This window comes from Rattus norvegicus, chromosome 20 (genome assembly GCF_036323735.1).
Source record: "Rattus norvegicus strain BN/NHsdMcwi chromosome 20, GRCr8, whole genome shotgun sequence".
In the NCBI taxonomy this organism is placed as follows: Eukaryota; Metazoa; Chordata; class Mammalia; order Rodentia; family Muridae; genus Rattus; species Rattus norvegicus.
Genome location: NC_086038.1, coordinates 47,217,423 through 47,245,187, shown reverse-complemented (window position 1 = coordinate 47,245,187; position 27,765 = coordinate 47,217,423). Strand labels below are relative to the sequence as shown.

Sequence of the window (27,765 nt, the reverse complement as noted above, 5' to 3'; positions counted from 1 at the left end):
GGTGGCTATATCGTTTATTTATTTTTACTTTTCATTATTGTCACAAAATACCTTACAACAGCAACCCAATGAAGAGAGAGCTTCTTGTGGCTCACAGTGTAGGCATGGTGGCAGGACCACGAGGCAGCCGGTCACATCACATCCGCAGTCAGGAAGCAGAGAGAGAGAGAGACTGCGGAGGAGCATGCTCAGTTCATGTTCTCTTTACTTAGTCTGGGGTTGACGGCACCCACGTTACAGTAGACCCTCCCACTTCAGTGTACCTGATCCAGATAATCCTTCAGAGGCAGGTGCAGAGTTTATCTGCTAGGTGACTCAAGAGCCTGTCGAGTTGATAATATTAATTAATCATCACAGCGGCCCAGATGGATTAGCTGCCTGATGCAGACAGGAAGTCAGAGGGAGAAGGGGAAGCACACAGACTGAAATACCCATATAACGAAGGGAAACGGTCCTCCTGGGGGCGTGCATGCGTGCGTGCGTGCGTCCCCTCGAATGGTGCTGTCTCCAGGCTGGGCCCTCATGGACCACTTCCTGCATGTGGCCCTGTCAGCCCTGTCGGTATTTAAGGAAGAATGTAATTAAGAGGGCTGCTGGGGGGGGGTTGGGGATTTAGCTCAGTGGTAGAGCGCTTGCCTAGGAAGCGCAAGGCCCTGGGTTCGGTCCCCAGCTCCGGAAAAAAAGAAAAAAAAGGAAAAAAAAAAAAAAAAAAAAAAAAAAAAAAAAAAAAAAAGAGGGCTGCTGGGGTAGCTTAAGCTTTAATTGCTGTGTTTATGCCTCCCTGAGCATAAGGATCCGGGCCTCCTCCCTTGGCTGTGCCCGAGGCTGGCCCCACCTCTGGAGGAATACGAACATCTTCCCGGAGTGGTGCACACCGCACATGCCCGGTTCAGTACAATTAGGTTCTTCACAATAGAAGCATCTGTTAACCACAGAATTCAAACCAAAGAGCATTTTATGATGGCGACTGTTCTGAGAGATGAAAAGACAGCCGGCCTTTGTGAGAACACGTGGCCTGCAACCTGGGGGCCCAGGCTACAGCTAGGAGCACAGGGACTTCATATGCAGCTGCGGTCACTGGGGCTTTAACCTCCTTGTCTGTTTCCTGGGGGTACAGATAGTGTCTCCCTTGAGGATTCTGATGAGAATTAGAGTGTGTGTGTGTGTGTGCGCGCGCGCACACACACACACACACCCCTATGATTTGACTTGCCCCGTGTCAACATATGCCCACTAAGAGCCTACTCTTTGGTAGTACCAGAGTCAGCGACTAGGGCTTAAGCATTTTAAAAAAGAGTTTAGGGGTTGGGGATTTAGCTCAGTGGTAGAGCGCTTGCCTAGCAAGCGCAAGGCCCTGGGTTCGGTCCCCAGCTCCGGAAAAAAAAAAAAAAAAGAGTTTAAAATTTGAGAAAAGGAAGGCAACAAGGGGTTGGAGATTTAGCTGGGGTTGGGGATTTAGCTCAGTGGTAGAGCGCTTGCCTAGGAAGCGCAAGGCCCTGGGTTCGGTCCCCCAGCTCCAGGGAAAAAAAAGAACCAAAAAAAGAAAGGCAACAGATAGGCAGCCAGCTTCGCTGTGTGACCTCATGTAGGTGACTTAAGCCCCGGGTTTCCACTGCCACTGTAGAGGTGAAGATTTATCCCATCTTGTGCCATCGTGAAGATTAGAGAGGTTGCATGAAGGTCTTAGAGCCTGGCGGCACCTAATAGGAGCTTGCTAAGGTTAGTTCTATGTGTGAACACAGTAGGTTCTCAATAAACCCCTGGTCGCAGACCTTGTAATGAGGTATCTAAAAATGCATCCATCACACCCAATCCAGTGACATAAGAAGGCAGATTCTTTGATGCGTGGTGTCTGTCGGTGAGGGTCAGGCAGGAGTGAGGGGGTTAGCAAACTCAGCTACCTTGGGCATAAGTAATAAATCAGAATCTAACAGAGGCTCAATTTCAATGGCCGGGAGTGTTGCCTGCCAAGATCCTGAAATACAGTAAAATTTAGATCTCTCAGGGATCAAAGGTAAATGTGTCAGCCTATTTAGGCTTCTGTAGGATAAGATGTCACGTCTTAAACCTGGAGCCTATAAACGTTTGGTCGTGCAGCAGTGGGAAATTAAGGGTTAACAATGAAAAGTAAGACTGTCTAGATGGACCTGCTCTCATCATAAAGGTTCTGAAATGGAGTAGTGGAACCAGGGCCAAAGCTAGAAGGAAGGCAAGTGAAAAGAGGGCTTCCAGCCATATTGGTTCTAAAGACAGAGCTGAGGCAGCAGGATGAGTATGGCCTCTGGAGGCTGGCTCCTAGGGTTCTAGGAGAAGAAAGCTGCCACCTTGTTGGTGAGCGCTACTCTGGCCTTCAGACCAGCATCATAAGACAGTGACTTGTGTGTGGTTTGTGTTGGGAGGCATGGGTTGGTGGCAGTTTGTCACAGGAAGCAGTAGGAAGCGCATGTCCCCTTTCCTGTTTGGATCCATGTCACTAGCTGTGGGTGACTCCTGCGTCTGCACCTGGCGCTAGGGTCTAGTGTGGCTCATGGGCTGTCTTCCCATGTCTTTTGTTTCTCCTTCTTCAAGGTTCAGCTCTCAGACAGCTACTGAGCAAGATTTCTGCGCATCAGGAACAGTCAGAAATGAAATACAGTCTGATGCCCAAAGATCTCGTTCGAGTTTATCCCACGAGTCTGGGACCTCTGACAATGGCCTACCTGGCTCCTCCCAGAACCCCAAGAACAGACAAGGACCATGAGAGGAACCTTCCCACCAGAATAGGATGCCCCTCCCCTACCCTGTCCAGGTAGGAACACCCAGGACACGCCCACACCTCCTCCCAGGAAAGCGGGACCCTCCGGGAAAGCGGGACCCAGGCAGCGCCACTGGCTTGGAGACATACCACATGTACTCTTTCCGACCCGGTTTCTCTCAGGTGGCATAAAGGATTTAGTCAGGATAAACCATCCCTGAAATTAAAAAAAAAAAATCTCCAGTTTTCAGAAGTTCTCAGAGTCTGCTTCTTACAAAGGACACTTCCAATGTCACTCAATGTGCTTGACCATCAGGGGTCACAGAGCATCAATGTCCTTTGAGGAGGCTCTGCAATTATAATACTTTTCCCAAATGAATCTATTTAGTTTTCAAGTACATTCAAGAGACTTCCTTCCTCCTTCTTTCCTTCCTTCCTTCCTTCCTTCCTTCCTTCCTTCCTTCCTTCTATTTTGAGGATGGATTTGGGCCATAAATCCTAGGGCAAGCCTTCCCTGCTGAGCTCTGTCTCCAGCGTGGCGACATATCCTTTCCCCTGCACTACACTACAGATAAGGTGGCTGAAGTTCAAAGACGTTGGTGTAGGTCCAAAGCCAATTCCTTTCTAGACTCTCCCTACTTCCAGCCCAGAATTCTGTTTTTCAAGCTTACAGGAAGTGCACCAGGCAAGGGTGGGGATCTTTGTAATCTGTGCGTTGAAAATGATCTAACTTTAGCCAAACAAGCGATAGGATGCCCAAGAGAGCCCAGAGCCAAGTGTACGTCCCACCTTCACTTGCTGGCTGCGTGGCCTCAGGGGGGGAACCGTCATCCACCTCAGCGTTCAGGGGAGACTGGTGAACTAGCCTCTCACTCTCAAGGCTCCCAGGAGAACGCACTTAATGCACCCCCCTGACTAGATGGGTGAGTCCTGCGCAGAATTGATTGACCCATATTTTCTGGTCAAGGAAACCAACGGGTTAACCAGGCCAGGCAGAAGCGGGCACAGCTGGGGGTCATTAGGTCCTAATGAGAGGCCCAGCACGGAAAGGAAGCCTCCAGCTGTGAGGAGGAGCCCTGGCCAGGGTGTCTCCCATGGAGGAAACTTGGGCTGAGAACTTTTGTTTTCCTCTTTTTTCTGATGGTGGCTTTCCTCTCTAGGGGGATGTTCTTTCCTCCTATGCGAGTTTGGTTTGTGAGCCCCGGGTGGTTCCTACAGGCAATGGCTTGCCACTTGTGAGGCAACATTTGCTATTGATGTGGGGCCAGGGTGGTTAGGAAGGGAGATCTTCCAAATGGGGACTCTGTGGTTTGGTTTGGCCACATTGAGATGTGTCTCCACAAGGGCAGTCAGGGCTGGGACAGTTACCCACGGGGGGGGGGGGGGGGGGGGGAGCTCAAGGGTGGAGAGGGTTCCTCAGCCCCAAAGCCTTCAGTCCAGGAAAAAGTACAGGCCTGTACTTTTTCCAATTGCGTTTTAAAGTTATTCTTAAATTTTTTTCATGTGATATTCTTTTATCACATGCTCATCTCTCCCCTCCCATCCCCCCCTTCCCTCTCTATCCAAGTCCTCCAAGGTCCTCCCCACCTCCCTCTCCACCCAGTGCTGTGGTGTTCCTTCTCTGGCTCTCAAAAAACAAAAGCAAACAAATCCAAAACAAAATGGGCACTAAGGAGACAAAAGACACCAAACTGTAACAACAGCACCCTCCCCCCATCATACACACACACACACACACACACACACACACACACACACACATACACACACATACACACACACTTACACATACATACACACACATACACACACATATTCACACACATACACACACATACACACACACACACTCACACACATACACACACATACACATACATACATACACACACATACACACATACACACACACACACACACACACACACACACACACACACACACACACCATGGTGTCTGTTGGATAACTGCTCCTGAGCACAGGGTCTGCCCCAGAGTGTGGTTGTTATACCTGCTTTTCAGTCAGGTACTGATTGCACATGGCTTCTTGATCAGGGGTTAGATGTTGTGGACACTTCCTTCTCTCTGCACTGGGCTTTTGTCTAGTTTGAAGTTGTGCAAGTGTCCGTGTGCTTGAACTGACTTTACTTTAGGGCAGCTGCGGCTTATATTCTGGCCTCAGACTTTTTTCTGGGCGTAGTAGTACCTACCACTCCTAACCCCAGCCACTCCAGAGACCTAAGCAGGAAGGTCACAAGGTCAAGGCCAGTCAAAGGAAGACTTCTTAGAGGGTAGTTTAGATCAGCTGCTGGGCTCCTGGGTGCAGGGAAATAAGGAGGTCAGGTAGCGGAGGCACCCTAGGGAGTGATAATATTCCCACAGCTCTATCCCCATAGCATCAGAGAAGCAAGAAAAAGAAGAGAGGAAATCCCCAAGACTGAATGTCTCTCTTTGAAGCATCATAGTACTAAACAGCTGTGGGTCTTCTGCCCTGACCCCCTCTTTCCTCAGTCCTGGCTCCTAGGCCCCTCCGCAGCACCTTGATTAGCTGTTTTGATGGGTAGCCGCAGTGGGAACTCAAGCCCAAGCTGAAATCAATGAACCTGAAGAAAGTCAGAAACCTGAGGTGTCTCCATGAAGGAGACATTGGGATAGGGAACTGCCCATGGAGCAACCCGGCCAACATGGATAGACTCTTGCAAAGTCATAGCAGCAAGAGCCCAGACCCTCATGCCCTCTGACTTTCTCCTCATTGTAGTGGTTACCCAGGGCAGTAAGTGGAACACTAGGGTTATAGGTGGCATTTGTCCAGTCACCAGGAACTTGAGGGACCTCACTGCAGGCCCAGCACCAATCTATGTAGACTCATGCATGCACATGGAAACCTGGATTTGTTTCTCCGCTAAGCTCAGTTGGCTCAACCTGCATCATAGCTTTGTGCTCCCCAACGATGCTGCACGTCGCTTTGTGACCTTTCCGGTGATACTGCACGTAGGTCATGGCAAAGCAGGTGCTGTAAAGTGTATCAGTCGGGTACTGTGTACTGTGGAGTGGAAGAGTGAAGCAGCGAGAGAGTGATTGAGGTCCTGGGTGAGTGTGCATTGTTGACAAGACATGTCACATGTCCAGGTCAAGAGCCCAGGCCTCAGCTCCATGGGAGTTGCACCTTCCCCGAGTAAGGCTCAGAGAGCTAGCAAAGCCTGTCATAGCCCAACTGCAAATATTAACAGCCAGCGTGTGCAGAAATGCCCACTTCTGGTAGCTCTCTTCTCAGTTGTTTATGGCCTGGAGTTTGCTCCCCTCCTGTTGCTCCTGCCAGCCTCCTTGTTTGGCTAAATATAATAAGTACACTGAACTTCCGGGATGCTGCGGCCTCTACATCAGAGAACCCCGGGCTACCAGATCCCAGCATTCCCGTGTCTGTATGTGTCTTTTCTGCATCTACTCACTGCTCTGTTAATCCCAGGAGCTGTGCAAACACACAGCAAAGGAGACGTACTATACAGCCCCTGTCCTGTAGCACTTACGCCCCATTGTCTAATGAGGGTGGTGGCTAGTCATACCCATATGGAAGAGGAGGAACTAGGAGGAGGTGAGTAGCCAATCATTAATTACATTCCCTTGCCACTTCAGACACACCTTGGTTTGCATGGCGAGTATTTGCACGCCAGGATCTCCCTACGGTTGACTTCTCTCCATGCAAGAGAAGATGCCAGTAAGGCTCATATTCGAGTGGCCCAGGGCCACTTAGACATTCAGTTGACTCCCAGGAGCTTTAGTTTGCATGAGTCCGTTTGTTCTTGGTATCTGACCTCGTGCTCAGTGTTCAGAAGGATCAGCTGTGTACAGAGCTGTGACAGAAGCTGCTAGCTTCTCAGAGGCTTGCTTCAGCTTTGACCAGAACTTAGCATTCAAAGCTAGAGCAGCTCAGGAGGAACACTCAGCAGGGCCCAGAACCCCTGTGTGCCAGTTCATTCCACCATCAGGGTGACGGTGCCAAGCAGAGACCTAGGAGGTCCCCCACCCAGGGTTTGAGCTTGAGACTCTCCCTTCCGTCTCCCTCTCCCTCCTTCTCCCTCTCTCTCCTTTCCCCTCCCCTCCCTCTCCTCCTCTCCCCCTCCCCCTTTCCCCCCTCTCCCTCTCCCCTTCCCTCTCTCTACTTCCCTCTCCCCCTCCCTCTCCCCTTCTCCCCCTCTTCCCCTCCCCCTCCCTCTTCCTCTCTCTCCCTCTTCTTCTCTCCCTTCTGCCCTCCCTCTCTCCCCTCTCCTTCCCTCCCTCACTTGCCCCGCCCCCCTCCCTGGAGGCCTTCGGTTCTTGTTTGCTTCTCTGCTTGGCCTCAGGTCCTGTAAGTCTTTTCCTCCCCCACTCCATAGGCAGAGGGAGACAAATCTCATAGTTCAGGCCAGCAGGAATCCTGGGCACTTGCTATTTTCAGAGCTTAAAATTGAAGCCCGTGGTTTGTTTTCTCAGTACTTACTTAGACTCCAGTCTTCACAGAGCAGCCTTCTTCCTGCCCACCGGGAAAGACCTGGCCAGCAGTTTGGAAGCTGATGCCCTGTTCCAAGCAGGGGAGGTGGGGCCTGGAGTATTTTTACATATAGGACGCTGTGGAGAACAAAGTGCTTGGGTTAGAGCCAGTTAAGAATAAGTCAGTTGAAAGAGGGAGAGGGCAGGGAAGTTTCTAGTTTGTCTTTGTAGCTCTGAGCAGCAGCATAAATCAGGGAAGGGGCTGGTGGGGAAGGAGTTAGAGAAACCTCCACCATGGGGCCAGAGTGGGGCTGGGGAACCGGCACCCCAGAGGGTCCTCAGAGGGTACCTGAGAGCCATATACTGTGGGTTCAAAGCTGGCTGCATCAGGAATGAGCAGGCTCACTCTACCGGCCAGTGGTAATTTCTAGGCTAGCTTCTAACTAAAACCACTGCCACACATAATACATCTTAGACCCGGAGAGGACTTTGAAGTTCCTTTAACAAGAGTTTTAGGGACGGTGCAAAGAAACAGGACCACCCAAAGCCATACAGACAGTGACAACCGGAATTGGGTTGAAACCTTTTGAAAGGTAAGATGGCTGCTTGTTCTGTCTCATCTCGGCTTTCATGCAGGCACAAGACTTGGTTCCAGAGTGAAGATAACAAAACATAAGTGTGCATGGGTGACACAATACATTGGTTTGCTTCACATTATGAACTAAGTCATTGTTTTAATCATTTTACTGGGCAGAGGTTTTGACGATGGTGGTGCTGCTGGTGGTGGTGAGGACGATGGTGATGATGATGATGACGACGGTGATGGTGGTACACCATCTGAGGAGGAGCACTTCTGTCTTTAAGGGTGGACAGGCACCTCATTTTTAACCAACCTAAGCCCATCTAGCTCCAGTGTTTCTGGCTAGCCGACTTGCAATGACCTTGGGAGAACCAGCTCCTCCCAGGGTGGGGTGAAAACAGCAACTCTGCTAATGACCTTCCACATCCGTGTACTCTGGAACATTTCTTCACGTCCTGGATGCCAGCTGTAATAAGGAACCACTTCTGTTGGATTGAACTTATATCCCTTTCTATAGCCATGTATCCAAGGAACCACTCGTGACACCCAATCAATGAAGACAATCACTTCTTACACACCCAAGGACACTGATGTAGCTGAGGGCTTTCCCAGCCATGCCCCAGTTCCCGAAATAAGAACTCTGGGATGTAATTACATATGAATAAATGCCTACATCTCAAGCTTGGACTCGTTTCCCGACTAGGTCCTAACTTAATTAACCCGTTTAACTCTCTTCTATAGGCGTCATATGGCTGGTTACCACTTACCAGTTTTATGCATCTGACTCCTCAAGGTTCATTCAGGGTGAATCTCTTCCTGTGCCTGACTTTATTCCAGAATTCTTCTCCCTCTACCAAAAATCCCACCTCCTATTTTCTGCCTCAGCTCATTGGCCAATCAGCTTTTGATTGACAGGTGATGCTTCCATACAGGACAAGAGAGATTCTCTCTACACCGTGAATTGAATAACAACTACCGCCAACATCCATGAGGTATTTATGCCTCACCCACTTCATACCACTCCCATTGGAGGACAACTCTTTGGAGTACAAAGGGTGTGTAATCAAGCCTCATTCGTAGCTAGAATAGAGCACACACTCTTCATGACCTGGGCTGGAGGAGTCTGCAGAGTAAGCAGAACCGGTTTGCAGAGGGTTGAATTACTACGTTCTGGCCTCCATACCTGGCTTTGGTACATTTCTGTGCAATAGAATGTCCTCTTCTTCTTGGCAGGGTCTCCCCCCCCCCCCCGTCTTCCCTTTTAAATAAAAAAAAAAAATCATTGGGGTTGGGGATTTAGCTCAGTGGTAGAGAGCTTGCCTAGGAAGCACAAGGCCCTGGGTTCGGTACCCAGCTCCGAAAAAAAAAAAAAAGAACCAAAAAAAAAAAAATCATTTATGGGCATGTGTCAGTCGTGTGTGTGTGTGTGTGTGTGTGTGTGTGTGTGTGTGTGTGTGCGCGCGCACGCGCAGGCCAGAAGACAGTGTCGGATACCCTGGAACTGGGGTAAGAGTTCCTTGTGAGCCATCCTACATGGGTGCTATGAACTCAAGTGCGTGGTCCTCTAGATGAGCAGCGTCTCCTTAGCCACTGAGCCAGTCTTGTTCCTTTTTGATTCCGCCGTTCTAATTGTTTCTTTGACCTGCAATTATTTGATGTCTGCTAAATCCAAATAAATCGTCAAGATACACAAGGACAGTTGATCCCAGCTCTCGAGCACTCCCTGTTCTCCTCCTCTTCAGCCTCCTATTGCTTCTTCCTGCTTTAGACATTTTGTCACCGCCACCAGGAAGTACACAGCTGGGGGAAATTATGCTCCCTGTTAGTCTTTTGTGTCAACCAACGTATGCTAGTAGTCCCGCTGGAGTTATACTTAGGGCTTGGAGATCCCCTTTGAGGGGGGGGGCTTCTACATTCCATCAAATCTGAGATACATAAGACTAAATTCTTCTCTTCAGCATACTGTGTTGGCTTTGTGTGCTAAGTCATATGCCATGTTTTCTCTACGACCCATCCTTGAACAAACCCTGTAGCTGATGAATATGAAGGGCAAAGTCCACTGGTTGTATTCCATTAAATAAATTAATTCATGCATATGAAGATGCTGCCTGGTCCAGAGTTAAACACTCACTAAGTACTTTTTGGTTTGTTGGTTTGGTTTGAGTGGGTTTGGTTTCGAGACAGGGTTTCCCTGTGTAACAGCCCCAGCTGTCCTGAAACTCACTATGTAGGTTAGGCTGGCTTTAAACTCGCAGACATTCACTTGCCTCTCCGCCTGCTGAGTGCTGGGATCAAAGGTGTGCACCACCATGCCTGGCCCTAAGTACTTACTGATATTATAAGATACTGCTTAATAAAACAAGCCAGATGTGCCAGTTTATGTATTAGCTGGTATTCTATTGCTGTGAAGAGACACCATGACTTCAGTAACTCCTATACAAGAAATCATTTAATTGGGGCTTATTTGCAGTTTCATCATGATGGGGAGCATGGCGGCACACAGGTGGACACGGTGCTGGAGAGGGAGATCTGAGCTCTACATCCAGGTCCACGGGCAGCAGGAAGAGAGAGACGCTAGGCTTAGAATGGGCTCTTGAAACCTCAAAGCCTACTGACATGGATTCGCTTCCTCCAATAAGGCCACACCTCCTAATCCTTTCAAGTGCTCCATTCCCTGGAGAGCAAATGTTCACATCTATGAGCCCATTGAGCTGTTTACATTCAGAGCACCACAGTTTATTAATAATTAAGTCTTCAAAAATTCTCATGCTTTTTCTCAGATGTGGAGTCTAGATTTGATGTGTGTGTGTGTGAGTGTATGTGTGTGTGTGCATGTGTGTGTGTGTTTGTGCCTGCCTCTGTGTGTGTGTTTATGGGTGTGTATGCGTGTGTTTATGTGTGTGAGAGTTTGTATTTATGTATATGTGTGTGCATGTGTGTGTGCATGTTTGTGCCTGCCTCTGTGTGTTTATGTGCATGAGAGTTTGCACATATATGTGTGTATGTGAGCGCGTGTGCATGCATGTTTGTGTGTGTGTGTTTGTGCCTGCCTCTCTGTGTGTGTGTTTATGGGTGTGTATGTGTGTGTTTATGTGTGTGAGAGTTTGTATCTATGTATATGTGTGTGCGCCTGTGTGTGTGCATGTTTGTGCCTGCCTCTTTGTGTTTGTGTGTGTGTTTATGTGCATGAGAGTTTGCACATATGTGTGTGTGAGCGTGTGTGCATGCATGTATGTGTGTGTGAGTGTATGTTTGTGCCTGCCTCTGCGTGTGTTTCTGTGTGCGTATGTGTGTGTTTATGTGTGTGTGTGTGTGTGTATGAATGATGGAACTGTATGGGAGGAGGAAGGGGCTGTGGGAAGGAGAACAAGCAGGCTGAATATGAACAAAGCATAATTATGCACATCTACAAAAATGTCATAATTAAACCGTTATTTTATATGCTAATTTAAAAAATTAATGGAGAAAAGCTTTCAGACCCAGGCACAGTGGCCCATACCTTTAACCCTATGGAGCCCAGGAGAATTTCTGTGAGTTTGAGGCCATTCTGGGCATTATAGGAGGGTCTAGAAAAGCCTGTACCACAGAGTGAGACCCTGCCTCAAACAAAACCAACAAAAGACTTTAAGGCAAAAAAAATCTTTTTACTTGAAAAATAATAAGTCTCAGTTATTTTTGTTACCTTGAGAATTTTCTTTATAGCCACTGGAGCTTAGGTGGGCAAAGTTACCAAAGGGCAGAAAGTGAAACCTGAAACACAGCAACACGCTGGTTAAGTTGTTAGAGGGAGACCCCTGCTTCTGGCCATTATGGACTAATTTTAATCAGATCTCCCTTTAAGAACAGCCAGAAGACATAATTGTAAAAAGTGAGGAACATCTGTTGGGAAGCCTCAGCGAACTAATAAGACATGTCTGAGGCATTAAAAGGAAGAAACACAGAGGTCAGCAGGCAGATAGGGGGACATCTGGACAAGTGAGCAGGTGGATGAGGGGCAGGTGGGCAGGTGAGCAGGTGGATGGGAGACATGTGGAGAAGTGAGCAGGTAGACAGGAGCAGGAGGTAGACAAATGAGCAGGTGAACAGGTGAATGAGTGACCAGGTAGATGGGGGGCAGGTGGACAGGTGGACAAGTGAGCAGGTGAACAGGTGAATGAGTGACCAGGTAGATGGGGGGCAGGTGGACAGGTGGACAAGTGAGCAGGTGGACAGGAGGACAAGTGAGCAGGTAGATGGGGGACAAGTGGACAGATGAGCAGATGAACAAGTAGACAAGTGAGCAGGTGGACAGGTGAGCTGTAAGCAGGTGGGCAGGTGTAGCTTCCCCATGAAGCGTTCACTGATCCCAAATTAGTACAGAGACACTGATTTCTAAGGTAGCAGCTCTTGGCTGTATTACAGGGCTAAGAAGACCAAAAATTAGCATTCGGTTCTTGGGAAGGGCCAGGAACCTAGTGGGTGCCCCAGTCTATTAGCTGAGAATTCAATCTCAGGTTAAATTAAAGGAGATGGTCTGTTAGGGGCTGCCTGTCATAAACGAAAGGAAATCCTATCTAGAGGAAGATAGCATCAATGTTTGAGTTACCACTGCGTTTCTTCATACAGTCTCTGGGATTGCTTTACCTTTTGTTACAAGGCATGCTAAGAGTTTAGATCAAATGATTGAAAACCAGGAGAAAAGTGTTAGAGTTTAAAGACATGTGTTCTGGGATAATGGGGACATTTTGGAGAAATGACAATTGGATTGTTAGGTAAATTCACCCACAGTATCCTATGCCCCTAGGCTAATGGTATACACCCTTTTTTCCTAGTCTACAAATCCAGGTACCATGCTGCCATATTGAATACTGTAGACAATTATAACATGATTGTATTTACTCATCTAAGCATATCTAAATAGAAAATATGTAGTAAAGACACTAACTGAAGAGAATTTTTTAATTTTATTATAATTTGAGGCCACATCATATATACATTGTTTCAGATCACATGAGTGTATATGTAGTCTTTTTTTTTAAAAAGTTTATTGTTTTTTTAATACTGGGACTTGAACCCAAGTCTTCGTACAAGCTCAGTAACTATTCTGCCACCAAGCGATACCTCACCCCCTACACACAGTTTTTTAGAAACACTTCTTTGGTTTTATTTTATATGTACACATGTTTGCCTGCATGTTTGTAAGTATACTACATGTATGTTTGGTGTGAGAAGGACAGAAGAGATTGTCTGACCCCCGGACCTGGAGTTACAGACAGCTATGAACTGTCACGTAAGCCCTGGGAACCAAACCCAGGCCTTCTGCAAGAGCAGCAGTTCTCTTAACTGCTCAGCCATCTTTCCAGCCTGCACAGAGACTTTTAGGAGAAGAATCAAATGAAAACTTAGGACCTAAGAACTCGGTAGAAGGGCTTAAAAGCAGATTATATGCAAGAGAAAAGAAATTGTTATAAACTGGATGATAGATCAGAAGAAAATATCCAGACTTTCCTACGGGACAGTAAGTTTAATGTAAAATGAACTTATAATTCTAGCAAGCCCATATAAAAGACACATAATTCAGGTATTTTCATTTAGTAGCTATGCCACTAGACTGGGCAGGTCTGGAGTTATTCTAACTTATTTCCTAGCCATAATGTCCCTTGTTACTTGCTGTTTTTCCCGGCCACATGCTCATGGTCCATTTCCTCTCTTAGCGGCTTCCTCCCCCCTTGGTTTCTTCTCTTCTTCTTCCTCTACCTGCAACCCCTCACTTGATCTTCCAGTCCCACCTTTCTCCCACCACTGCCCAATCACAGGCGCTATGTTGTTGTAAAAATATAAAAATAAAAAGGTATGGATGTCTTTTACCTGCTAGGTCCACACCGTGGTGTCCCAGATATCTGCTAGATGTCTTGGTGGAAACACATCCCAGCCGCACATTTTCTTACACTCAAACCCTCACATAAAAGAACACACAACACAATAATCTTTGACCCAATTGGTAAGATATAATTGCCCACTTAAACATAAAAAGCCCGGTACCATCCATCCCTTAAGAACATTGATAACATCCTATAAATACACAGAGCAGAATCTTAACATCACCTGCCATGGCTTCTCCCCTCTCTCCTTCTTCTCTCTCCGTTCTCGTCTTGTCTCCTCCTCTTCCTTCAAACTTCTCTCCTGCCCATCCTTCCTTCTCCTCCAATGACAGGCCTCCTTCTATCCTGTACCTGCCCCTCACCTGTACTTTACAAATTCAATGACAAGGTTCTGGTGAGGTCACCTGATTCCTGAGAATGTGACAGGGCAGCTGTCCTTGGGGCAGTGGAATTAGCATCAAAATACAGATAACTCCAGGGCAAACCACAACAGCTAGCCTTTTATTGACCAATTAAATTGGGAAACAAGGCTTACATAGCATCACTTGATATATCTGAGAATCTGCTCTTCTTGGGCAACTAGATCTTGAGAACCGGTATTTAGCATTAGAGTGTAAGCAGCATCAGATTAATCCACTACATGTTAAAAAGTTTATGAAATACATCAGGAAGCCTGAATGAGAGGTGAGACCTCTCAGCAGAACAATGGGAGCCAAAGAAGAATGAAATAACATATTTAAAGGGCAGCTAGAAGACAATGAGGAGGAAAAGAAGCCTAAAGTTCGATAACTACAAATAGAATCATTCCAAAGCCAATAATAATAATAAAATGAAGTGATTTTTCAGTGAGACACGTCTGAGCATTGAGAATGGACGGAGTTATAAAGACGACCTCTGTCATATTGTCTTGGGTTGACTCAGGTGGTACAAAAGCATTTAGTTAAGTGTGGTGCCCTGTTCAGATGATGGGGCAGAGGACTGCTCTGTCTAACACCTTAGACGATCAGGGAGATTTGTCTAGTTCATGGGGTGTCCTGGCATAGAAGGGTTCTGTAACAAGAGAAATTTAGGAATCTCCAAATGTGATTCCTCATTTGGAAAGCCCTCAGCCTCACTGGCCTTCCCATCCACCCACACTGTGAAAGACTCTGAGAAGTCCTGCGTGGAAGAAATCAGTTTAAGTAGATCTGTCCAGTGTTGTTTCCCAAACCAACCTGACTACTGAAGCCTCTGTATGACACCCACCCCTCAAGCCTCCACTCCCCACCCCTACTGATATATCTCTGTATCTGAAAGTTGTGTGTCACACTTTCCCCAGATGAACCCAACTCATACCAACAGGGACTTCCAAATTCAATTCTCTCTCTCTCTCTCTCTCTCTCTCTCTCTCTCTCTCTCTCTCTGTGTGTGTGTGTGTGTGTGTGTGTGTGTGTGTGTGTGTATTGGTGTACATGTGTGAGAGCCAGTATCACATGAATGGCATGCATTTGAAGATCAGAAAACAGTCTCCAGGATTGGTCCTTAGGTACCTGTAATCTTTTGAGGTAGGGTCTCTTGTTGGCTAAGAACGCTACCAAGTAGTTAGACAAAATGGTCAGTAAGAGTCCAGGCATCCCTGTCTCTGTTTACTATCTTGTCATGACTGGGGTTATAGAGGCATACCATTGTACCCAGGTTTTTACATGGGTTATAGGATCTGAACTCAAGTCCTTATGCTTGTGAGCATATACTGGGCAAATGCTTGCTTCCCAGCCCCCAGATTGGCATTTCTGGTTCTGATTTCCCTTCTGAGTTTCTGGCCTTTTCTCCAGTTGCTTTTAATGGGATTGGTAGTAGTTTTGTCTGATGCTGCTATGTATTCTCATGCTAAATATTGACTCCCAAGTTCTGGCTGTCATTGATGAGCAGATCCTCATGTACACCCAGAAATGCTATGTAAACCTTGCTCTCCAATTTAGCGGGTCAACAAAAGGCTAGAACCTGTAATTGGGCAGTGGGTGGAGAAAGGTGGGGCTGGAGGATCTAGTGAGAGGTCTCAGGGGAGAACAAAGGAAAAAGAAGAGAAAACACAGAGACAGAGGGGCTGCCATGAGAGGAGATGAACCATGAGCACGTGGCCTGGAAAAAACAGCAAGTAACGAGGGATATTATGAACTGGAAATAAGTTAGAATAGTTCCAAACATGCCCATAGCTTATAGTTTGTAAATAAAACATCTGGATTGTGTGTTTCTATACTGGCTACAAAGACTGTTAAATTCCTGTTATTGTTGGCGCCCCACGTAGGACATAAACCCAAACTTTTAAATTTCTTATTCATTTATTAGACCTAAGCCAGGATTTAAAAAACAAAACAAAACAAAGGGTTTCTAACTGTTGGAGGTGAGCTCCGTAAAGAGAATCCACTGCCTTTAAACAAAGCTGGCAGGGGAGTCTTTCTCCGACTACAGATTCTCAATGCATTTCCTAGGGATGCAATCGATGCTTATCCCGCCATGCCATGCAAGGACCTGCAATTCTCTGGGACTGTTATCCAGCCACAAACAGGTTAGCTTACAGAGAATTCCAAAGCTTCACTGCAGCTTCCTCAAGCCTTCCCCTGGCACCAGGCACCAGGCACCAGGCACTGGGCACCGGCGCTGAGGCTTAGGGGCAAGCCAGACAAATGATGGCTCTAGACCAATTTGGGTCCCTGTGGGAGAAGCCAAGAACTACAAAAGTCAGAGGATAAACTATTGCAGCTCCAACCAAGGGGGCAGAGTTAGCTAACATAGGTGCATATTGATCCAAAGAGCCTACAGGCAAATAGAACCTTTTTCCAAAGCTGCAAGGGGACTTAAAAGTCCCAAAATTCTAAGCTAAATATAAAATTTCATTAAAAAATATCTTCTATGTTAAAAATATAAAGGAGACACAATGTCACAGGACATCTGGAGCATGTAGAACCTTACCATATGTAACACCATAAGAATAATTGTTATAATTTTATATGTCCTTTTACAAAGAGATCAAAATAATAAAAACTTAAAAAAAGAAAGAGACGGAGAAATTAGATACTAGATTACAGGCCATAGAACACAGATTAGAGGATCTGGAACCTACAACAACAGAAAAGGTAGTCCCAGATGAGAAAAATGAGCAAAGGCTTGAGAATTTAGAATGACAACTCACAAAGATGCAGTATATTAAATTAAAAATACACACTTTACAAATGGGAAAACCATTCTACATTTGGATACTGCCTTAAAACAGTGTCATAAATAAAATATGTGCTTCATTCTGTAGAGTTTGGAGAATTGAGATATGCACATATGTTGACGCATCAAGCTATTGACGCATATTTGAAATCCCAATGGGCTTCTGACTCAAATTCCAAAGGGTGATTCTGAGATTGCATACTTATTGGAGAGGATGGCTGCTTTGGGAATGCCTTCGATGATCAAAGCTGCTGATGCTCAGGCATATACGTCCGTTAGAAACAATAATTTTATAGACATTATGTCATGGAACCTAGTCCGGATGTAACTTACAATCCACAGCTTAAACATAAGTCAAGCCATTATGAAAAAACAAATCTAACAGAAATTCCAAGAGATGCTTATAGACTAAAAGGGGAATAAGATTTTACATTTGTTCCAACAGGAAAAGAAAAGCTATGTCTTTCATCTAAATTATTGAAAATAAGGTTTGACTGGGGAAGACCCCCTGAAGATGTTGGATACAGACAAAAGAGGGAGGTTGGCAAGATCATTAAGTCAGACAACGTGTGCCCTGATCCTGCTCTGAGATTGGCTGAGATATGATATGAAAAAAATGCCTATGCATAACCAATAGATCTTGTTGACTACAAAATCCTCAGGACCCTTTGAAGTGGAAACTTCCAGTGTCTTTGGAAAGTCAGTTACGTCAAATGATGTTTTGCTGGGGCACACATGGGAAAAAAATGCATGATGTTAAGCAGGAATATAAATATTACTCAATAGACAGTGGATGACATTGGTTTGCCTTATTATTCCTTAATAGTCATTGTTTGTCATGATTCATAGAAAGAAACATACCAAAAAAAAAAAAAAACCTTCTGGTAGTGTTCTGGTGGCTTCTTACCACTTCCTCTGACTTGGGCTGATTGGCAGAGTGAAGTGGAAGTTTCTGAGTATGTCAGTTGATACAGACCCAAGTGGAGTTTTACTAACACAGACTCATGTAGAGTTTTGCTAAGACAGATTCACATGGTGTTTTGCTGAGGCAAGACCTGTGGGAGGACATGTGACGTTTGGAGGGAGTATGAGTAGGACTCAACGGATAGTGATGGTGGACTTGCATAGTTAGCTTTGCAATCCTTCACTGGTCTCAAGTCTTAGTCTTTGATGATCTTCACTTTGTTGAGAGAGGCACGGTAGAGAACTTTTGGAGTCCCTGCTAGTCCCGCTCCTGCTGACTCATGCTGTTTGGTGGAGGCCTGGCAGTTTCTGCTGGGCCACTGCTGCTGATTCATGTTTGACACTACTGAATTGGACTGCTGGTACCCTGACAGAGGTTGAAACTGCCCCCAAGGAACTACTTCTAAACGGCATACAGCAGGGCCTTGAGGCTTCTTCTGGATCGACCTGCCGTTGCTGATTCCTGTGAACCGAACTGCTGATATCCTGACAGTGCAGATTGGATTTGCTCCAAAGAACTATTTCTAAACAGGTCCACAGCCCCTGTGTCCTAATCACCTTCCCTTTCTACTACCTCTGGTGGGTGATGTTAAAGCATTTAAGAGCCCTTATTAAAAGTAGATTCTGAAAAATTAAAGCTTTTCATACCATTCTTTTAAATGATATAGGTAAAAAATTATGTTATAATCTGACATACAATTCAAACTAACTGTTAAAGAAGACAAAATGTCTTTCATCTGCTTGAACAAAAAGCAGAAAAATCATCTTTGGCTCAACACTACAGTCCTGGCAAGACCCACCCTTGAGGACACTGGGATGCCTGGTCCTGCCTCAGACTGTGCTGATGCTGTTTCCTTGAGAGACTTGCTTTCAGAATGGCTTCAAGGAGGGTGCCTGACCCAGATGACCTCAGTTCGCTCAGCCTTCCAGACTGATCCAATGAGAACCTAAGCCTGAACTTTCAAGGCCCCCACAGACTGGGCAACAAATGCTAGCTTTGTCTTTACTTAAACACTTTCCCAATTTTTGGGGGCCTCCCAAAAAGGAATTCTTCACTCTAATTCAACAAGAAACAGTAACAAAAAGACCATTGTCCTATTCTTTAAGTTGGGGCGGATGGTTTTGGTCATTTTATGGTTACAAACAGTTATGGTCTTCCAAAACCTCAGAGACTCAGAAAATATGGCATTTTAAAGATTTTTTTTTTATTAATTTAAGGCTTCTTTGACATTGAGACGTGTCAGCTCCTGACAGCAACCCATTTGACTCAGAAGATGATGAACACTGCAAGACCTCCATTTGGGGATGGCTTCAAATGTGCCTAGTCACCAGGCAAGGAAAGTGCCCTCGTTTTATCTGCAGACAGAATGCTGCCCAGAATTGACAAATGGACACAGGGAAGTCGACTGCCAAGCTCTGTCAAAACAGGCCCTTCATAATTCCTGCTTCACAAAATGTCTGTCAGGTATTCTGGGCCAGAAGGCTGAAGATGTTGCTCCAGTGTTTTAGAATACCGGGTAGCTTCCCAGGCGGCCAACTGTCTGTCGTGTTTATAATTTTGGAAGTGCTTGCCTGCCCTTCCTACATACTCAGATAATATCTCTTGTTTCTCAAGTCTCTGGTGGAGTTGAAGACTAGAGAGTTATAGTTTCACAGTTAACTTAAGTTGTTTAGGACGTGAGAAGAATCTGTTAGGTCTAAAGATGGTTTTTAGAATGGTAATACAAGTTAGGGTGGAAAACAATTTAGATACAGAACTCTAAACTCACCAGGATAGGATAGATAATAAAATACTTTCTCCTGAGTTGCCAAATACAAACAGACTAGACTTTTGAATGTAATTCTTACTCAATAGTTTTCATAATTGTCTCTACTCTGTGTTGTTTATTATTATAAGAGAAGGCTTTTTTATTTAGATTAAAATGGGAAATGTAGTGGGTTGGTCTAATGTTGCTACGTATTCTAATGCTAGATGCTGGCTCCTAAGACCTGGCTGCTCCCCACAAGCAGATCCTCACATATGCCAGGTGATAATATGTAAACCTTCTTCCCCAATTTAACTGGTCAATAAGAGGCTCGAGTCTGTACTGGGACAGTGGAGGGAGAAAGGTCAGACTTGAGGATTAGTGAGGAGTCTCAGGGACCTAGGAGAGAAATGAAAAAGGACACGGAGGTGGAGGAGACAGCCCTGAGAGGAGTTGGACCGTGAGCATGTGGCCAGGAGAAATAGCAAGTAACAAACATATGGCTGGGATGTAAGATAGAATGGCCCTGAAACCTGCCCAGTCTAAGCTTATAGCTTATAAACAAAATACCTGGATTGTGTGTGTGTTTCCCCACAGCTAGTATTTTATCCGGATAGCAGTCTCATTACACATGGTCCAAGAACATTCAAATAAAAACTCGAATTGGAAGTTAGAGATTGGTCTTCAAACATCATAGCCAACAATGCCACACTCACCTGTGGTCTCTCCTCTATAAAACCACACCCACACCTCAGAGGTCACCAAACCGTTGTTCAGCGCAGCTTCCTTAACTGTAAGGTGTTTGACGCTACCAGTCTTAGCATTGTGAATTATTTGTTTTTCACGCTCTGAATAGCTGTAGGGATTTCACCAGGGGTTGGGGGAAACAGCTCAACCTTGGAGTAGTGCCAAAATGTGGCCAATGGAGGCTTCGAGTAAGTCACGGCAGCGGCCACCATGGATGGTGCCTTCTCCTCGAAGTTATGGATGAACTTGACCACGGTCTGAGGTGGAAGGTACGTCTCTCCGAACCGCTGGCTGAACATCGATTGTGTGTGTTTTATACTGCCTAACAAGAATGTTTGATTCCTGAACCCATTCTGCAAATTGTCTGAAATCCAAGTCGCCACTTTTCAGTCATCACCCTGTCTTCTCTGAGGTGCCCTAGACTGATGAGTGGCTCCAAACACCCACAGACTCTCAGAGTCTCTGCCTTTAGTCCCTCTTTCCCTGTAAACACCCGGGCCCCATTTAGTCTGTTTACTCCCTGCCCAACCTATATGCTAAACATATCTCAAACCCAGACCCATGTCCCCAGTCCCACTGCTCAGCTCTGGTCCAGGCTACCACAGGCTCTCGTGAGAATTTCCTCTACTTCACTAGCCTCTGTCCTTACTCTCTTGTCCCCTCAGCCCGTCTCTGTGGTGGTCTGTATGTGCCTGGCCCAGGGAGTGGTGCTATCAGGAAGTGTGCCCTTGTTGGAGTGAGTGTGGCCTTGCTGAAGGAAGTGTGTCACTGTGAGCAGGGGCTTTAAGACCCCCATGCTAACTTCCTTGAAGCCAGTCTTCTATCTGCTTTCAGAACAAGAAGTAGAACCCTTAACTCCTCCTGCACGGTGCCTGCCTGGGCGCTGCCATGTTCCCACCTTGATGATCATGGACTGAATCTCTGAACCTGTGAGCCAGCCATAATTAAATGTTGCCCTTATGAGAGGTGCCTTGGTCATGGTGTCTGTTCTCAGCAGCAAAACCCTAAGACAATCTCCCACAAAGGAGTAGGACATGTTTAAACCTAACGGTGGCCCCTCCCTCTCTCTGTTATCTGAACCCCAGTCCCCCAATTTCTAACTTTTCTGATGTTCCTACCACAGGAGTATTGCTTATGCCCAATGCCTAGAATATTCTCTTCCAGCCTCCAGCCGACCTTTTGCCTAGTTAACTTATCCTACTTCCTTGCGGACACTGACTCCTCTACCCTGAGACCCTAGCACAGACCGCCACAGTTGATTCCTTCACACTTCCAATTTCTTATATGCTCTTGTAATGCTGTAGTGTATGTCTTCTCTATCCTTCTAGAGCATAACTTAACAGGTATGACCTGGGCTACTTGACTCAATATTTGAAGCTGGGTCTTACTTTGCAGCTTATGCTGGCCTGGAATTATGTGTTCTCCTCTGTTGGCCTCAAATTTGTGGCTTCAGCCTCCAGAGTCCTAGGATACAGGAGTGAGCCATCACTCCCAACAAAGTCCCCTCTTCAGTGTATACCCTGTTTCCCTTGCTGTTCTCTGGCCTCAGTTGGACTTCACTCTCAGAAAATAAGAACTGAAACTGTGATGTTAACCTCTTCTTATCTCCCCAAAGTTAAATCTTTTATAGACTCAAAGGAGCTAACATAGATTGGAGAGATGGGTCAATGGTTATGAGCACTGGCTGCTCTGAGGACACTAGGCACGCATGTGGTACAAAGCACCCACTCACAATAAACGGTCTCTTCTTTCCCTAGTTCTCTGTTGAAACACAGCCTTTCTTGGGGACCCTATCCGCATGGCTGCCCTGTTTGTGGCCCCTAGGACTTGGCTGCTTCATCATTTATCAGAACTATTGATTATTTCTGCCTGTTCCAAGCATCTGATACAGGACGGTGTCCAGGCTGGTCAGTAATGCCGTTTTAGGACACTTCCTCACAGTGCACACACGTAACCTGCCCTGGGGGAACTGGAGCCAGCTCTGTGGTTTGTTTGGTTGAGTTCGATTCTCTGATCAGCCCCCTTTTCCCCAATCTCACAACCGTACACAAGCTCTCCTCTCTGCCCAGGAAGGCCACTCCCACCATCCTCCCTCCCCTTTCCTCTTAATCCTGCTTAGCTTTCAAGCCTTAAGTCCCCCTTTTAACACTTCTTTAGATGGAAATCAGCTCCTTCAGTTCCCCTACAGGTCTGGATCACAGCACTCCAGATTTTCCCACTTTCCTATTTATGTATGTGTGCCTTGATTAGATCTCTCTCTCTCTCTCTCTCTCTCTCTCTCTCTCTCTCTCTCTCTCCCTCCCTCCCTCCCTCTCTCTCTCTCTCTCTCTCTCTCTCTCTCTCTCTCTCTCTCTCTCTCTGGTAGGCTCTAAGTGCCACAGGGACTGGGTGTCCACACACAAGGCCTGCTTCCTCCTCACTGTGCCAGGGTGGAACCTGGGCCTTGCACGTGCCAGACATCCCAGCTCACCAGGCCTGTTTGCACAGCAGGGTTCCAGGCAAGCTAAGTGGTAGGAGGAAGCTGTGAACCAGCTAATGAACACAGTGGCTCTCAAAAGCAGCTTTGAGGAGACTTGCCAACTTCAAAACAACCCAAGGCCAGGCGAAACTCAAGGAAGTGTAATTCGAAGAAAAGAACACTTTGCGTCTTGAACTTGTGAATGTGTCAACTCTCTGTCTGGTTTGATGTGTGTGTGTGTGTGTGTGTGTGTGTGTGTGTGTGTGTGTGTATCTGTGTGCATGTGGTGTGTGTAGTGTGTGTAGTGTGTGTGTTGTGTGTGTATGTACGTGTATGTACGTGTGTGTGCATGTGTGTGTGTGTCTGTCCTATTGGGTTGGTGACCTCTTCACAGGAATCTCTTCCTTCTGCCTGGGGTTTGGGCTGTCCTTTTAAAAAGGCCTCCAATGGTTTCCTCTCTCCCAGTCCAGAGGGAGGGCCTTGGAAGAAGGATGGCTTCTGCTGCTTCCTCCCTGTCCAGTTCAGCCCAAAGCCTGTACGTCATCTCTTGCTGATCCTCGCTCTTAAGAAAGCCAGCCTTGCAATTAAGCTTGTTACAAGTGTCAGCACCCCTGTCTGGCCATTTTTGACACACTCCAGCATTTGGGGTGGGGGTGGGGCCTCTGGAGCTGCTTGTGGGTCAGAAGCCTGACCTATACCTTGGCATTCCTCTGCCTGTGTCATTGTTACCTGAGTTCCTAGGGTCAGAGCTTGGACCCTGGGGGCCCTTGTCAGTCAATGACCCTGCTTGGTCATTAGTCCTTAGGAGGAAGAGGAGGAAGAAGAGGAGGAGGAGGAGGAAAAGGAAGAGAAGGAAGAGAAGAAAAGGAGGGGGAGGGGAAGAAGAGGAGGAAGAGGAGGAGGAGAAAGAGGAGGAAGAGAAGGAAGAGGAGGAGGAGGAGGAGGATTGTTACTACTACCTGGGATTTTGTTTTTTGTCTTTTTTTTTTTTTTTTTTAAGAGAAGATTTCTCTGTGTAGATCTGGCTGTCCTGAAATGCACTCTGTAGAACAGGATGGCCTCAAACTCAGAGATCTACCGGCCTCTACATCCAGATTGCTGGGATTAAAGATGAATATCACCCCCTCCCCCAACCCCTGCCTGGCTTCATTCAATGGCTAATCAGACAGATAAAGGAGAAAGCAGAGAAAGGAGGTTTACTCAGGGTGAGCACATTAGGAAGAAGTGGGGCTAGAGACCCAGTGGTAGTCTTGACTTCAGTCACTACTGTAAGGTAGTTAGACGGTTTGTCACAACGGTGTGGAATATTTTTCTGCGGGATGAGATCCTGCTCTGCCTGGCATCGAGGCGTCAGCCTCTTCCTTCTCCCAGCATCAGATTCTTGAGGAACTTCCAATCTTGGGGTCATTTGTTTCAATATCTGATAGCCAGAGGGAAGGCACAATTCTAAATAGAGTATCTTCATTCCTGCCAGGAGGGTTACAGGATTAGGCTGGAGCTGTGTTCTGTGACCTGTGATCCTGACCTGACCGTTTCTCCTCTCAGCCCAGCCACGAGGGTCTTCGAGCCCGTAGTTAAGACAGTTGGCTGCCACGAGGGTCTTCGAGCCCGTAGTTAAGACAGTTGGCTGCCACGAGGGTCTTCGAGCCCGTAGTTAAGACAGTTGGCTGCCACGAGGGTCTTCGAGCCCGTAGTTAAGACAGTTGGCTGCCACGAGGGTCTTCGAGCCCGTAGTTAAGACAGTTGGCTGCCACGAGGGTCTTCGAGCCCGTAGTTAAGACAGTTGGCTGCCACGAGGGTCTTCGAGCCCGTAGTTAAGACAGTTGGCTGCCACGAGGGTCTTCGAGCCCGTAGTTAAGACAGTTGGCTGCCACGAGGGTCTTCGAGCCTGTAGTTAAGACAGTTGGCTGCCACGAGGGTCTTGGAGGGACAGTTGGCATGTAGGGTGAGCTGGGAAGCAGAACACTGGAACCAGGCACAAACACAGACAGCGAAGGAGCCCAAGAGGTCCTAGGTGGGGCCTAGGTGTTGTTCCCTCACACTCGGCACGCAAGCCCACGCTCCTTCCACGAGGTCTCTGTCTTAGGCACTGGCACAGTTGGTGGAGAAGCCAGCAAGGAGACTGCCACCGGCTGAGCAATTCAGTCTTCACCTGCTGTGGCTCCCCTGGAGGCAAAAATACCATTCCCTTCCTCCCTCTTACCCACCTGGCTGGTGAAATACCTGCTGGCTCCTCCCTCCGGAAGTGATCTGGTCCGATCTGTACCTGATGGACATGCCTCCTCTTAGGTATTAGTACTTCCGGACTCATGGAACCTACAGTCACGGAGCGTCCCCGGATGTCCCTCAAACAGGTTGCTAAGGACAACAGGGGCAGATTGATTGCTCCAACTCCACTGACTGCTTCCTGCTCCCCTTCCCCACCTTTGGGGATAGCTCAGGTGAGCCCACTGAGGCTTGCTGAGGCCGTGTGTGGTTTCATCTTTGTTCTGCTTCCGGCTCTGGGAGCTTGGCCTCTGTCAGTCACTCACCCCAATGTCTGCTTTCTGGGGGGGGGGCAGTCCACAAGAGAACCAAAAGGGTGAGTGAGGTAGGCAAGGCACCCCGTTTCTGAGCATCTGAAATGACTGAGGTCAAGCTGGAAGCAAGAAGGTTCAAACCTCAGGTAGACCTTGAACTTGAAGGTCTACGTCTGTTTCACGTCCCCACAAGCCCCCCAGAATGGGCCTCGGCGTTACCACATTTTGAACTCTGAGCCTTGGAGAAGGCAGTGCTGGCGAAGACATCTTTGGCGAGCTGGTGTGTGTTAATCGCTTGGAGCACGGCCAGCAACACTGTATTTTCCCACTCCCTGCGTTGTTTCTGACAATCTGGGCCATTTGGGCTGGCCACATTCTACTTCCTTCTTCTCAGACAATACCGGAGGAAGCCAGTTTCGTTGTGTCCCTATTACTTGCCACTTACATCCTCATTCCTCGCTCCAGTGTCTTTGTGTCTAGAGGTGTGTTCGGCAAACTTCAGCATTCCGCTGTTCGCACAGAAAAGCACTGGGATTCTTAAAAGCTTCCCTTGCAAGGAGCGAAAAAGGATACACTGGAGAGAAGCCAAGAATGCATCCCCACACACTCAAACTTCCCTCTAGAACGTTGCTTCTCAAACTTTAAGAACTCTCTCCCTATCCACCTAGCCGCAAAGGCGAACCCCAGAGCCATTCTCGAGAGATAAGATGTATAAATAAGACAAATATTACACGATTCCTTTTGCAAGGTGAAAGTGTTCTGAGACTGGATTTCCTAACACTACAGTTAAACTACTGGGGCTGGAGGGGCGGTTCAAAGGAGAGGTGGATTGCTCTTCCAGAGGGATGGGGTTCAGTTTCCAGCGCCCACATCGCAGCTCACAATCATTTGTAATTTCAGTTCCAGGACATCTGACACCTTCTTCTGGCCTCTGTGGGTACCAGGCATGCACATGGTACATAGACATACATGCGTGCAAAAACATTCACACATATAAACAAAATCTAAACAAATTTTGCACCAATAAACTGTACTCTTAAAAAATGGCCTAAGAGGGCTTTGTGTATATTTTCTAACCATAATAAAATGGTAGATTTAGGGATCCGGGGGCCAAGGTCTGTGCCTATAGCCCAGACACAGGAGAAGTGGGAGGCACATGTATGAGACATGCACATGTATGAGAAGGTTCCTGGGGGTTCTCTTCTGCCTCTATCATGCTCCAGAAGTTCTAGAAGCCCACATTAATATATCTAGTCACAAAGAATCTAGGGTTATTTTTTACTTGGAAACACCAGAGGAAGTGAATGATCTGGGACCCAGAGTCTGGTGATTTATTCTGGTTAAGTCTCTTCATCTCCAACTTTCTATTATATGAGAAAAAACAAAAACAAAAACAAAAACGAATGTAGAGCGAGCTTCCAAAATGTCAGATCTTATCTCTGTCACTTGCTGGGTTATGACCCAGGGGCAGTCACAGAACCTCTGTTCTGAGCAGACAGTGAGGACCAAATGTATCATCCTGTGTGGGCCTGTAGCTGTGGACCCAGCAATGCTATGGCTGCCAAGGTAAAGCTCAGGTTCCTGGTAGGGTTGGGTGTGACCAGAGGACTTCATATTTTGCTGTGAAAGGACAGGGCATTGAGGTGGTGAGGGCCCAGTGGTATGGTGGCTTCTTCTGGTGATCTGCACTGAGCCTTCCTGAATTATCAAGCCATTTGCTTGGCTGTGGAGGGGGTCAGCTGGAGGGCAGGTGGAATGACTGTAGACAGAGGCATGGCCACCAGCCCCTCCCTCTCCTTGTCTCCTCTAGGCACTCTGAGTGGGAGGATGTGGCACAGGTGTGTGAGAGGTTACAGATCACACGTGCGGGAAGCCATAGCTGCTTGGGACACATTTCTGGGGCCTGGCACCTCCCATCCATGTTTTAAGCACCTCTAAAGAGTCACCCAGACTAATTCCTGAAGGCACCTTTTAAACCCGGTTCTTCCAGCCATTTAACCCTATAGTTTCTGACTCACCACACCCAGGTGGTTAGAATTAGGGTGGGACAATAACTGGGACTCTGGGAGTCCAGTGCCTGCCTCCCCTGCAGGTCACTCAAGGGTTAGCATTAAGTTAGCCTATGAAGATCACAGCTCAGAGCCCACAGCTACATGACCCCCCAGGCTGCTCATGCTATGCCCTTGGCTTTGGGAGACTCAGGAATCCTGCAAGATGGCTGCTGTAATCCTACACTCGGAAAGCTGGACACCACTTGAACACCATCCTCTATGGCTCCGAGCCTTCTCCCTTCACGATCTCTTCGCCCTTAACTATCCCCTGGAGCTTCTCCAGGGGAAGAGGTAGATTTGGGCTTACAATTTCAGAGTATTTCAGAGTATCTCCCCATCACAGCGGAGAGGGCGCGGCAGCTGCAGCAGCCTGGAGCTTACGATGAAGTCTCTTCACATCACCGTGGTCAGGAGGCAAAGTGGAAAACAGGACTGACCTCAGAGG

The 27,765-nt window shown here is 47.1% G+C and overlaps 1 long non-coding RNA gene and 1 pseudogene across 2 annotated transcripts; both read right to left on the bottom strand.

The window, feature by feature from the left end:
* LOC102555657 (uncharacterized) lies at positions 1-27,765 on the bottom strand. Of its 2 annotated transcripts, XR_005497576.2 has the most exons (6): positions 24,958-27,765; positions 7,212-7,339; positions 2,885-2,951; positions 432-555; positions 264-323; positions 1-172 (listed from the first exon to the last, which is right to left on the bottom strand). It is a non-coding gene; the product is annotated as an uncharacterized LOC102555657 (long non-coding RNA). The 2 variants fall into 2 exon arrangements; XR_362279.5 differs by having other exon boundaries at positions 1-323.
* On the bottom strand, positions 13,749-22,575 carry LOC134483932 (ATP synthase subunit g, mitochondrial-like; annotated as a pseudogene).